The 14,598-nt window shown below is 37.4% G+C and overlaps 1 protein-coding gene across 6 annotated transcripts in view; it reads left to right on the forward strand.

Moving 5' to 3' along the window:
- The window catches only part of Mab21l3 (mab-21 like 3), a 73,749-nt gene that overhangs the window by 14,322 nt on the left and 44,829 nt on the right, over positions 1 to 14,598 (forward strand). The window lies entirely within an intron of this gene.

A 14,598-nucleotide genomic window follows, 5' to 3' on the forward strand; every position in this document is an offset into this window, starting at 1 on the left:
CATTCCTCATGGAAATAGAAAAAGTAATCATGAAATTTATCTGGAAAAAGAAGAGACCCAGAATAGCTAAAGTAATCCTTAGCAGGAAGAGTGACACAGGTGGCATCACTATACCAGACCTTAAACTATACTATAGAGCAATAGTAACGAAAACAGCATGGTATTGGCACCAAAACAGACTGGCAGACCAATGGTACAGAATAGAGGACACAGGGACTAACCCACAAAATTATAATTATCTTATATTAGACAAAGGCACCAAAAATATGCATTGGAGAAAGGATAGCCTCTTCAACAAATGGTGCTGGGAAAACTGGAAATCCATATGCAACAAATGAAATTAAACCCCTATCTCTCACCATGCACAAAACTCAGCTCAAAGTGGATCAAGGACCTAGAATTAAACCAGAGACTCTCCGTCTAATAGAAGAAAAAGTAGGCCCTAGTCTTCATCATGTGGGATTAGGCCCCAACTTCCTTAATAAGACCCCTATAGCACAAGAATGAAAACCAAGAATCAATAAATGGGATGGACTCAAACTAAAACGTTTCTTCTCAGAAAAAGAAACAATCTGTGAGGTGAATAGAGAACCTACATCTTGGGGACAAATTTTTACCCGACATATGGGTGGAGAGGTTTTATCTTTTTCAGGAAAGAGAGAGTATGATGTCCACTGAAGTCTTTGTGGACTTTCTTAGCTTCCCTAAACCTTTGGAAGAAAGCTTTTACTTTAGTAGATGATTAATTTGGATGCTGTAGTAATCCATTTTTCATGATGGTAACAAATACCTGAGGCTAGGTCATTTGCAAAGAAAAGAAGTCCTGGGAATGGAAAGGGCAACTAGATAGGATGTGCAAGATGAGCAAAAGACAAAACTCCACACCAAGGAAGGAAGAACTAGAGCAAAGAGATAGTTAGTGGAAGAGGAAGAGTCATTGAAGGTGAAAGAAATGGAGAACCCAGAAACACCACAGAGACACATAGTTTTTCTGAGATGATGGTGAGTGGCCTGCGGTTCAGATGGACCTCGCTTTGGTAGCAGCATGTATTCCAGAAGGCTGTTAGAGAAAGAAGTGCCTCCCCCGATTTCCTTTCCACCAGCAAAGGAAATGATTGCCAACAGCACCTGTGGCTTCTTTCTAGGACAACCGAGGTCAGGTACTTATAAGAACTGTTAGCTCTCAGGCTCACACACCATCCACTGGGAATGGAAGACACTGAGATCAATCTATGGAGCAGCCAATGCCACAATTTCCTTTCAGAAGCATCAACAAGGAGCTGAATGGAGTAGATCAATCAGAAAAGCCCATGCTTGGGTAGACAGTGCTCAGGATCCCTTAGAGAAGTTCATTCCAGGTAAAGTGCAGGAAGATGTGTTTCTTAGACCTCCCGTCTTCTTTGCAGGCCCACTGCTTTCAACCAAAAATTAGTGTATAATGTGATCACCTCTGAACTAGCCCCCCACGTGGTTGCTCCAGGCCTCTACCTGTCACTCAGGCTGTGTCCTGCACACATGCCTGGGTGAGGGGCAAATTGGGCTGAAGTCTCACGGGCTCTTCTCACTAATCCATGAGCACTGGTGTGGGCTGCTTCTTCGTGGAAGATCTTTCTCACACAGGTGTGGTCAGCTTAGTCAACCTTGGCCCTGGAGGAGTAGGTTTACCCAGAGAGGCTGCCTTTTCCTATTTGCACAGTGATGTTGGAGCAACAAGTCCCCTGACAACCTTGAGCCAGACACAGTCTCTGTCCTCAAGGTTAACAGATGAATAGAGATGGATAGTTCCATAGACAAATGCAAAGTAAACACTTCAAAGAACAATCACTATCACATCAGTTTACCCTTCAACGTCCTTCAAAAGCTCCTCTTGCCTCCCTTGTCTGAGCCACCACTCCAAGTTAACCTGTTAGCCTCCAGGTGCACTTCTTTGACCACTGTCGCTGAGCATGTCTCTAAGTTGTTTTCTCTGCACAGAAGTTGTCTCTGGCTGGGGACACCTTTCTACTTACCTCTCTTGACACTCACCTCTTTGTGCTCAGCCTCCTCTTCCATGCTTGCTAGCAACTTGTCTGATGCATCTGGGACTTGATCCACCCAACACAAGGCTAAGCATGCCCCCTCTTTCTGCTTTGGCCTTGACTCAAATTTTACCTAAGCAAGAAACCTATGGGACCATTGCATTTTTCAGCTCCTGCACCAAACCTGTACCAGGTGAAAAAGTGCAATGAGTTTGGTTGTATTGTCTGAAAATTATTTTAAGATTTTCCAATGTGTTTTCAACTATTTCTGTTAAATGCTTGCCCTTGAAATCACATAGCAACCTAGAAAAGTTAGACGTGTACCGAGAAATGATTTACGAGTTCTATTACTGCCTCTGACCTACATATATTTTTGTTTCTCTTATATTTATGTCTTTCCTTCCTCTGCATGATACATCTTCAAAAGGGAAAGCAACACCAAAATACATACTTCACAGTCATATTAATAATGTTTTCTTACTTCACACATTTATATACTGATTTGCTCTGTTTTCTAATCATGCAGACTAATGTCGGCAAAAATAGAAAGCAAACTAAAAAGAAGCATCAAAAACAAGTGCAATTTTGTTGTATTTTTAATAGCATTTGTAGCATTCACATCTTGTTCTAATTATAAGTAGAACATGCTCATTATAGAAAATGTATACAGAGAAAAGAGCCATAATTATTCCACTATCCAAAATTAACTACTTTGATCTATCTATGTTGTCTCTCCCTCTCTCGTGCTCGCACTCTCTCTCTCCCCCTCTCTTCCTCTCTCTCTCCTTTTTCCTCAAATCCCTAAGAATTTCCAGAATGCCTGTTTATTAAAATGTATCGCTCAGAAAGAGCACCGTTCCAGACAGTAACAGGACGTTTTCCTTACCAGATTGCTCCTCCACGTTTTTCATTTACAACATTAGACTTTACTTCTCTAAATATGCGAGCAGTCTGATTTTAAAATCATCATTAACATTTTAATTACTAGCAGTATTTCAGATCGAATGAAAATTCAAAAGAGTGACTATTTGGTTGCTTCACACAGCAACCAAATTGTATTACTTGTTCCCTCCTTTCATTGTTGAGTAGTATCCTGTGGTATGGAGGTACCATAGTTTGTTTATTCATTTGCTGTTTGAAGAACATTGGGGGTGTGCCTAGCTTATGACCATCAAAGAGTAAAACTGCTATCAATGTTCATGTACGGGTTTTTGTGTAAACTAAGTTCTCATTTCCCTAAGTTATATGCTTCCCTAAGTTATATAGTGTTTATTAAAATGTATCACTCAGAAAGAGCACCATTCCAGACAGTAACAGGACACTTTCTTATACAGATTTCTCCTCTAGGTTCTTCATTTGCAACATTAGACTTACTTCTCTAAATATGTGAGCAGTCTGATCTTAACAAAAGAAGTCTTTTGTCTACATGTTTATTTTTATGCCAATACCATGCTTTTGTTGTTGTTACAGCAGCTATATAGTATATTTTGAGTGGGGTAGCTGGTGATCATGTTAAGTTTATATGTCATTTTGTAAGAAATTACCAAACCATTCTCCAGAATGGTTATGCCATTTTGCAGGCCCATCAGAAATATGTGGGTATTCCAGTTGTTCTATATACTTGTTAGCACTTGGTATTGTCAGTATTTATTTTAGCCATGCAAATAGGTATGTAAGTACTAGTATCTTATGTGTTTTTAATTTGCATTTTCCTAATGGCTAATGTTGACCATCTTTTCATGTACTTATTTGTTATCCTATCTTTTGAAGTCCCTTACCAATTTTTTTAATTATAATTGTTAACACATATTAATTATACAAAATAGTGGGTTTCTTTGTGACATTTTCATAAATGCATATAGATTTATCTACCCCTTTACCCATTTTTAAATTGTGTCATTTGTCTTCTTTTTGAGTTTGAGTCTTCTTTTTATATTCAAAAGACAAATCCTTGTTGAATATGTAGTCTTCAAATATATTCTCCTAGTCTGTACTTTGTCTCTTTGTTCACTTGATTGAAAGAACAGAAGTGTTTTGTTTTCTTTTACCTCTTTTTAAAGGTATTTGAAGACTTTTATCCATTTTCATGAAATCAACAATTTTCTATTAACTACCTACTGATAAGATCAGTGGTAGTATTAACAAATGGGGGGCTGGGATGTAGTTCAGTGGCAAAGCGTCTGCCTTGCATTCGCAATGTCCTGGGTTTGACCCCCAGTTCTAAAAAAGACAAAAAAAAAAAAAGAACCCAACCAAAAAAAAAAAAAAAAGATTAAAAAAAATGGGATTTGTAAGATATGTATAACTTGGTGGACTATATTTTCCAGAAATAAAGCATGATACACAATTATGCTTAAGTAAAAGAGACATTCAAATAGAAGAATGGATCTTAATATAAAGGGTTGCTTAAAGTTCATTGATATAATTTTAGATTACATATTTAAACTAATCTTTGGGAAACTACCACATTTTGAGATTTGGTCTAGTATCAAAGATTAGCCAATGATCTGAAATCACTGAATAACTGAAATGATATAAAAAGAGTATTTAAATAACATTCTTCTCCTTTTCTTATTCTTTTAAAATTATAATTGTTAATGTATATTAATTGGAGAAAATAATGGATTTCATTGGGACAGATTCACATGGACATAGAAAGTCCTTTGATCATGTCTACCCTCTCCCTATTACCTCCTCTTACCTTCCCTCTCTGTTCCTCCTGGTCCCTACCCCTTCTCTAACAGTTCTCCTTCTACTTTCATATCATCTTTTTCCCCTCTAGCTTCTACATATGTAATTTTGATTGACATTTTCTGAATATCTAAAGAAGTTGTGTTTTTTCATATATTTATTGGTTATAGTTTGCACATCTTTTGAGAAATGTCTATTCAGCTCATTTGCTCGTTTATTCATTGGATTTCTTGTTCTTGGTGTTACTTTTTGTTGAGTTATTTGTATATTCTAGATAATAATCCTCCGTCAGATGAATAGGTCACAAAGATTTTCTCCCATTCTATAGGTTTTCTCTTCATTTGTTGTGTGTTTCCTGTGCTGTGCAGAAGTTTCTTAATTTGATGCCATGTAATCTGTTAAGTCTTATTTTTATTTTCTTAAGTTATTGTAGTCCTGCTCAAGAAATTGTTGCCTGTGCCAGTATCTTGAAGTATTTTCCTTTAGTTTTTTCAAAGTCTCAGGTCTTATGTGTAGGTATTTGATTCTTTGGTGACTTAATTTTTGCACATGTTGACAGAGAGGGCTCTAGTTTCAATCTTCTACAAGTGGAGGTTCAGTTTTCCCATCATCATTTGCGGAGGAGACTGTTTTCTCCAACATATTTTTTGGCTCTTTTGTTAAGCACCAGATGGCTATAGATGCATGGGTTTATTCCTAAATCCTCTATTCGCTTCTTTTTGTCTACACGTTTATTTTTATGCCAATACCATGTTTTTGTTGTTGTTGTTGTTACAATGGCTCTATAGTATATTTTGATATTGGGTGTTAAGAGGTGTCCACCAAAAGCTTATTTGTGAGACAATATAAGAATCTTCAGAGTAAGATGATTCGAGTATGAGGTTTGTAACCTATTGATGGATTAGTCCAGTGATGTGGATTAGTGGGCAGTAACTGTAGGTTGGAAGGGTTTGACTGAAGGAAGTAGGTTACTGGGGATGTGACTTTGAAGTTTAGATTTTGTTCTCATGAGCAGAGCATGCGTGCACGCGCGTGCGTTCTCTCTCTCTCTCTCTCTCTCTCTCTCTCTCTCTCTCTCTCCCTCCCCCTCTCCCCCCTTACCCCCGCCTCTCTGTTTCTGCTGCCATGACCTGAGCTGCTTTCCTCTGCCCTGCCCTTCTGCCTAACCTTAAGCCCAGAGCTATGGAGTTGGCCAATTATTGACTGAACATCTGAAACTATGAGCCAAAATAAACCTTACCTTCTCTATGTTGTTTATGTCAGATCTTTTGGTCATATTTTGATGAAAAATTGACTAAAACATTGGGTATTGTGGATTATTCCTTTTACTCAGAATTGCTTTGGCAATTCAGGGTGTTTTCTGTTCCCATGTGAATTTTAGGATTGGTTTTTCCTAGTTTTGTGAAGAATATCACTGGTATTTTGATAAGGATTGCATTGAATCTGTAGATCACTTTGGGGTATATGGCCATTTTAACAATAATTAATTCAATCTATGAACATGGGATATCTTTCCATTTCCTAGTGTCTTGTGGTGTCACTTTCTGTTTTCAGTGTTTTGTAATTTTCATTTACCTCCTTGGTTAGGTGTACTCCCAGGGTTTTGTTGTTATTGTTTTATTTTTTGTTTGTTCATCATTTTGTTTGTTTTGAGGTTGTTGTGAATGAGATTGCTTCCCGATTTCTTTCTCGAAGAGTTCATTGTTGATGTTTAGGAAAGCTAACAATTTTGGTATGCTCATTTTGTATCCTGTTACTTTGCTGAATTCTCTTATCAGTTTTAGAGGACTTGAGAGATTCTTTAGAGTTTTCTAGGTATAGAATCATATCATCAGCAAACAGGGATAATTTGACTTTCTCCTTTCCTATAGGAAAGGCCTAAAATATTCCTTTTATTTCTTTTCTTTGCCTGATGGATCTGACTAAAGTTTATAGGACTATAGTGAATCAGAGCAGTGAGAATAGACACTTTTGTCTAATTCCTAAATTTAGAGGACATGCTTTCAGTTTCCCCCTATTCAGTATGATATTGGTAATGGGTTTGCTATATGTAGCCTTTATTATGTTGAGGTATGATGCCTTTATATAATTTAGATATGTTTTTTTATCATGAAGCAGTATTGAATTCTTTCTCCTTCTATTGAGATGAGTGTGTGATTTTTATGCCTGATTCTATTTAAAATGTGAATTACATTTATTGACTTGCATATGTTAAACCAACCTTGCATCCCTGGAATCAAACCAATTTGATCACAATGTACAATATTTTAAATGTGGTGCTTAATTCAGTTTGTAAGTATTGTGTTGAGGATTTTTGCATCTGTGTTTATCAAGGATATTGGTCTTAGTTTTCATTTTTTGTTGTGTCCTTATCAGGTTTGGGTTTCAGGGTAATCCTGACTTTGTAAGATGATTTTGGAAGACTTCCTTCCCTTACCACTTTATAGAATAGACTGAGAAGCACTGGCATTGATTCTTCTTTAAATGTCTAGTAAAATTCAGATTTTCTTTGTTGGGAGAACTTTTATTATTTATTCAATCTCATTGCTTATTATTGACCTGTTTAGTTTTTTTTTAATCCTCTTGGTTCAATTGTGATAGATCTTATGGGTCTAGAAATTTGCCCATTTCTTCTAAATTTTCCATAATATTGGTATATAATTTTTTCAAGATATCTTCCAGTGAGCCTCCGGATTTTAGTGGTATCTGTTGGAATGTCTTATTTTTACCTCTAATTTTATTTATTTGAGTCTTCTTTTTCTTTCTTTTAGTTTTGGTAAGGGTATGTCAATTTTATCTTCTTGAAGAACCAATTCTATTTCGTTGCTCTTTTATACTATTCTTTTAGTCTCCATTTCATTTATTTCTGCTCTGGTCTTTATTATTTATTTTCTTCTACTGATTTTAGGTCTGCTTTGTTCTTGCTTTTATAAGGGCTTGACATGCATCATTAGGTTATTGGTTGAAGATCTCTCTATTTTTTTTTAACATAGGCACTTATAGCTATAAACTTCCATCTTATAATTGCTTTTGTTTGTCCCACAGGTTCTGATAGGTTGACTTTTAATTTTCATTTGATTTTAGAAATGTTTAAATCTGACCTCCCTGCCCCCAGTTTCTTTAATGACTCACTGCTCTTCAAAAGTGTATTGTTCAGTTTCCATGTGTTTGTATAATTTCTGCAAATTAAAATTTCTCTTATTTTGATTTCTAATTTCATTTTATTACGATCTGATAACATGTAAGACATTACTTCAGTATTATCGTAGTTGTTAAGATTGGCTTTGTGGCCTAAAATGTGATCTGTTTTGGAGAAGTTCCATGTGTTGATGAAAGGAATGCATATTTATTTTTTAGCCTTTGGATGAAATACTGTGTGATCTGTAAAGCCCATTTGATCTATAGTGTAATTCTGCTCTGCTGTTTATTTTTTCATCTGGAAGATCTATCTTTTGGTGAGAATAAGGTATTAAATGGCCAACTATTATTGTATTGGGGGTCTATCTTTCCCCTTATGTCCAGTAATTTTGCAAAATTGGGTGCTCTGGGTGCATATATACTCACAATTATTATATTTTCATAGATTGTTCCCTTTATTGGTATGTAATGGCCTTCTTTGTCTCTTCTGACCAATTTTGGCTTGAAGACTATTTTCTTGGATCTGACTATAACTACCTCTCCTTGCCTTTGGATTCCATTTCATTGGAATATAATCCTCCATCTTTTTACTTTTGGTCTGTATGATCTTGCTGGTGAGGTTGTTTCTTATAGATAGCAAATAGCTAGGTCTTACTTTTTAATCCCATTAGCTTTTTGATTGAAAAATTTAGACTATTACTATTCAGGGCTATTAGAGAAAGAAATGAACTAGTTTCTGTAATTTTATTGTTTTTCATTTGGTTGCTCTGAGAATTCTATATTCATTTTTTTTTCTTTTTAGAGGTTTGATGATTTACTAAAATAATCATATGTAAATCTCTCTCTTATTTCTCATTTGCATAAGCACTCTTCTTGTGAGATTTATTCTTTCTAGAGCTCTTGTAGTTATGTATCTTGCTTCCTCATCTGGGTGTAGGATTCCTTTGAATAATGCTGGATTAGTGGCCTTGAATTCCATTAGTGTATGTTGATCTTTAAGGTCTTTATTTCGTTTTTGATTCTGAAGGATAACTTTACTGGATATAGTAATATAGGTTGGTAGTTATTTTCTTTCAGGAATTAAAATGTGTCATTCCATGCCCTTCGGACATTTTGAGTTTCTTCTAAGAAATCTGCTGCTATTATAATGCTTTGTTCTTGTTACGTTTATAAGTGACTTGGGACTTTTCTCTTGCATCTCTAAATAGTCTTTTTTTTTTTTTCTTATTGTGTACATGGGGAAGTTTAGCTATAATATGTCATGAATAGGTTTTGTTTGTTTTATGAGCATGTTCATTTGGGGTTCTAAAATGCCTTTGGTATCTTGATGTCATTTCCAGAATTTGGTAATTTTCATGGTATTATTTCACTGAATATTATTTCACTGACATAGGTTTTCTATGTCATTGGGCTCTATGTCTATTTTCTTCTCTAAAAGTCAAACCTTTAGTTTTTTAATGTTACCCCAGAGATCTTGTATGGTCGGCTTATAGTTCCCTTTTCTCCATCTCCTCTGCCCCCGCCTCCATTACTATCTTAATGTGCTGGTTTCTTCACTTTCTCTTCAATATCCTTCTGATATTCTTTCTTCCATTTGATCTAGTCTATTGGTGAGGATTCCAAGGAGTTTCTTATTTGACTTATTGAGCTTTTCATTCCCAAGGTTTCTTTTTGGTTCTTTATCAGAATGTCTATCATTTTACGGAATTACTTCTTTATATACTACATTGTCTTTCTTAACTCGTTTCACTGTTTATTTTTATCTTCTTTGAATTCATTGATCATTTTAGCAATCTTTTAAATTTTTTGTTTATCACTTTATCCACTTCAATATCTTTGGATTCAGTTACTAAGGATTTAGGAACTTTTAGAGGAGTAATACCTTTTTATTTTTTCATGTTTCTTGTGTTTCTATATTGAGATTTGCACATTTGTTAGGGTGTATATCTCTCCTACATTTGTGTGAGGGTCTTCTTAGCAGCCTTCTATTATGATGTTTCCAGGAATATTGGTTCGTCATGGAGTGTTGAGTATAATTCCGGATGGACTTTTTATTGTAGTTTCTCAGTGGCTCCTTAGGTTTTGGCTCCTTGGTTTTGACTCTGGGTGCACTGTATTGGAACCTGAGAGACATACTTTATAGGTAAGAGTCGTGTGAGTAGGTAGGTTCATTTTGCAGGTTCAGGCAAGTATGATGTAGACAGTGGAGTATATGAAATGTAATCTCTATGGTTACTCATCTGGACTTGTCAGTACTGTGCAATCTGAGAGGGTTTGAGAAAAAAAACTATGCTAGAGCTCCTTATTAGTGGGATGGCCACAACAGTTGTGTTAATTTCTCTCTGCTGTTACTAAGAGGTGAAAGTCCAGTAGTGGTCTTCAGTCCCCTCCCCATCTGTGTCTACGTGGGGTTGGGTCATCAGCAGGGGACTTTTGTCTTCCTTATTCTTTATGTTGAGGTGTCCACCAAAGTTTGAGCAGGACAAGGTCATGGATAAAATAAAGTGCAATATTGCTCAACTGACCTGGGGCTATAGCTCAGTAGAAAGATATCCATCCAATGTGTTTAATCCCACTTTGAGAAGAGAAAACCATCAGTAACAACTTAAAAGCAAATCAGATATAGACATATAATAAAAAAATATTTAAAACAACATCTAAAACACCACTATCCAGAGAAGACAGGAACAATAGCAACATAGAGTAGACCAAAAAGTGAAATATTAATAAAAGTAAAAAATAATAAAATAAATTTTTTTTAAAAAGGGAAGGGAATACAGAAGAAGTGAAAAGAGAAAGAAAAGAAAAAGGATAAAATGAGTAAGAAGAAAAGATGGAAAAAATAAAAAATTAAAACCTACCTAAAATTATAGATAAGAGTATGAAAAAATAGAGAAAACAAACAATGCTGTCAGAAAAACAAAACCAAAAATCAAAGATTCTTCTTGCCTAGGTTTTTGGAACGGATGCAACTTTCCACAACCTCTAATTTTGGAATCCTCTGTGTCTGGAGATGAAGTGTAGTTAGGCGGAGTTATTGAGCTATAGCTACAATTGGTGTGCTCCTTCTTAGTGCCAGACAAGCCAAACCTGTTAGGGTAACATGCAGAATGAATCTCCTCCCTGCCCACTGGTATAGCCTAAGGCAAAGTTATCTGCATCAGGGCTCTGTGCACTCCAGAGGCCTCTGTGATTGCACCAGGGATGAGGGACCCTTAACAGTATGAGCTGTTAGCCTGCCAGCCAAGCTAACCTGAATACCCTGTGAACCAATGAGTTTGTATCCCCTTGATCCAGAGACCCCTTATCCATGTGTTTGGAGGTGTGGCAAACGCCCAAGCCTCAAGTCCATATCCTCCGCCTCAAGCGTGTAGCATCCAACCCAACCAACATTGTGGTGGGGAGCTACAGGAAGCAACCCTTGCCTGTTACTGGGAACCATGGCTTCATTCCCTGTGTAAATCCACACACAGCTGGTCTTGCTGTGCTCCCTTCACCTCCTAGACTGCTTGTCCCACTGCCTAGAGTTCCAAGTAGGAAGCTAGTCACTTCCCTGAGCCCAAAGTGTTTCTCCAGGTTGGGCACCTGCTGAGCCAATAAGATGAGACTGTGGGTCTTAGAGACACAAAAGGTGCAGGGACTCTGAACTTCCAAGTAGCAAGCTAGACAATGGTACCCTTCCTAAGATGGCTCTCCATCTGGGGACACCATATGAGTATGCTGGGAAGTGCAGGGGCCCTCTTCTCCAACACAGACCCCAGGTCTCCTGTGTGCTGAGTGGGCACTGCACTCGGCACTCTCCTGGAGGTCACCAGGATGGGCTCTCTGTTCCATGGCTCCACTGAAGGGGTGGTTTTCCTCCCTGCAGATGAACACTGGGTATTGGGACGCTGTTTTATTATTCTAAGACCCAATGTTTATGAGTTTCACCTGGTCGTTGCCTTTCTAGAGATGTGCACTCTAGCACTTTCCTGCCCCCGTCCACACCTCAACATGCAGATCCTGTTTAGTTCAATTTCATGGAGTCCCTCTGATCCACCATATTCCTGTCTCTCAGAAGTGTCTTCATAAGTGTTATCTTTTATGGCTTATCTGTTTGATGTCATTTCTAAGAACTCTGTGTAACTCCGTGTTGCAAAAGTTGACCCTATCTTTCTTCTAAAATCTTTATAGTTTTACGTTTTTCATTGAGATGTATGATCCATCTCGAGTTGGTCTTTATATAAGTTGCGAGGTGTTTTACTTCTTTTTCTATGGATGACCAATTGTCCCAATACCATCAGTTGAAAAGAAGATCTTTTCCTACTGAATTATGCTTATACTTTTATCAAAAATCAACTGGCTATATTTGTGTAAATCTATTACTGAAATTTTTTATTTTGTTCAATTGATCTCTGTATCTGTATCTTTACTCTGGGTCTCTTTTGACTGAAAAGAAAAAAGGACAAATTTGCCATGAGTCATGAGAATAGAGGGCAGAGCTGGGAAGGAGGACTGTCCCTTTGTTCCCAAGAACCAGCAACAAGTAATTCCTTTAACCTGTTCTTTCCTTCCTAACTCAGCCAACTCAGAAACTGAGGTGAACAGTTCAACAGAGTTGCCAGTTAGCTTCAGGTGTAACAAGTAAATAAAACCAAAAGTCTGCTTCCTTAAATGGTTTTCTTTTTCTCACAATTCTTCTCGTGGTTAAAACTTAAAAATAGACTGGCCTTGCATGATTCAGAGTAGCGGGAAGAGGACTGCACCCTGACTTCAGGAAAAATTTTCAGACGAAAATACATTTTTTTTTCAACCAAGCAGGAAGCTATGGAAATAGAAACACCTTTTAGTATTTGATTTGAAAATAATGTGTCAGTCCAGCCGTAACAGTAGTTTCATTACGACAACAACTGGTTTCTGTTAAAAATTTTTTTCCTGGGTTGCCTTCTGGCCCGAATTGATTGAACAAGGAAAATCCAGAATAACTGAGGTGCACAAGATATAAATGGATGGACACTTGGACAGATGGAAACAAATCTAGATATTCTCCCTCCCCGCAGCCCAAATTGGGATCATTCATTACATACTATTTTTGTAACAAAACCAGGTCATCTTTGCTGCATAGGAAGCTGGAGTTGACAGTTTCCATCCTTTCTCATCCATCACAGGCTGTACAAATGATGGAACTATTGCTCCTCAGTAAACATTTGTTTCTTCCTTTGGGCTGATGCTGGAGGGCCACCCCTCTTTCTGGATGTATTGGGATAATGATTGCTGCTAAGAAATAATGTGCTTCTCTGTTGAAATGGCCAGATGGAGCTATGACTTTTACAAAGACATGTGGGGTTTTGACTTCCAGGACCTGCATGGCATGTTCTAATTATTGGGCAGTTTTTCAGCATGCCTGACAGCTTTAGGCCACAAATAGCGGCTTCCTTCAGGTGCAAGCATATTTTATTCTGTTGCTTTGCTCTTTCTGAGTGGACGTCAGCTTTTCCAAGAGACATTGCCCTTTTCCCTTTCTACTTGTGTTAATTGTGTTCCCAGATGAACACAATGAAAGCCTACTCATTATTCATCTTTTATTTTTCTCACTTTAAAAAAAAAATGCCGGTAGATAGGATGAGACTGGGCTGTTGAATGGACAAATCGGAGACAGGACATCTTAGTTATTCATTGGTTCATGGATTCATTCATTCATCTTTTGAGCACCTGCTATATATCAAATACTGCTTCCAACAATGTAAATTTTTTTCCTTCAAGAAGCTTGTGGTGAGACGAGGAATAGATATCATTAAGCCAGAAAAGTGCCGTGTGATAACAGCTAAAGCAGAAGTTTAGCACTGGGTGGCTTAGGAACAGCATATGGAGATCCCTACTCAGCCTCCAGAATCAGACAAGGCCCCCAGAGAGACAAATCTTGCAGGATCATCTTGGAGGAGTTGGCCCAATGAAGAGGGAGGGGAGGAGGGGAAGGTGTCCAAGCAGAGAGAATCTGCCTATGAGAACACATAGGGTCTCAGGGAAGACATTGGGACTCTCTCACCTGTTTTAGTAGGAATCTACAGTGTGGGCAGGAGGGGGTGGGATCCTGTGGCTAGTACAGTGTTGTTTTAAAAAAGTAAAAGACAAAACTCTAGCGACTTAGGCATATATTCTTGAAACCCACCCCTTTCCATTGTTCTACCTGATCCTCATTTATTTTATGACTGGCCTGGCCCATGTAAGTATTTGAATTTGGGATCCCCTACCTCTGAACCTAAACAAAGATGGAGATCAAACTCTTTCAGTTGTCATTTCTAGTGTGAGAGGAGAGAACATCAGGTTTTTGGTGGAACCACGATGAATGACTCATTGAAAGATCTCACCCACCAAGTAAGACCAGAATTATTCACGTCCAGTAAAAGAAGTCTTTTTCTTCAGTGAATAAAATGGATTATGAAGACAATATTTGCTAAGGTCTGATCCTGTGCCAAGCTTTATGCTAAGTTCTGTTTTATCAGGCTTTCCTATAAAAGGAGATAGTAATTTAAGCTGTCATGGTTACATGTCTGTAATTTAATTTATAACTTATAAAGTGATTTTATGCATCTCAAAATATTTTTATTAGCATGGCACTTTAATGCAATCAAATAAATCTACAGTAGTATTTCCTAAGGGTCAACTGTGTGTTAGGCTCTGAGGTTTCACTGGGATACAGAATAGACACCGCCCCTGCCTCAAATTGTTCACTACTGTGGGTTTCCTCATAGCACAGACGATTATGATTATC

This window comes from Marmota marmota, unplaced genomic scaffold (assembly GCF_001458135.2).
Source record: "Marmota marmota marmota unplaced genomic scaffold, marMar, whole genome shotgun sequence".
Taxonomy (NCBI): domain Eukaryota; kingdom Metazoa; phylum Chordata; class Mammalia; order Rodentia; family Sciuridae; genus Marmota; species Marmota marmota.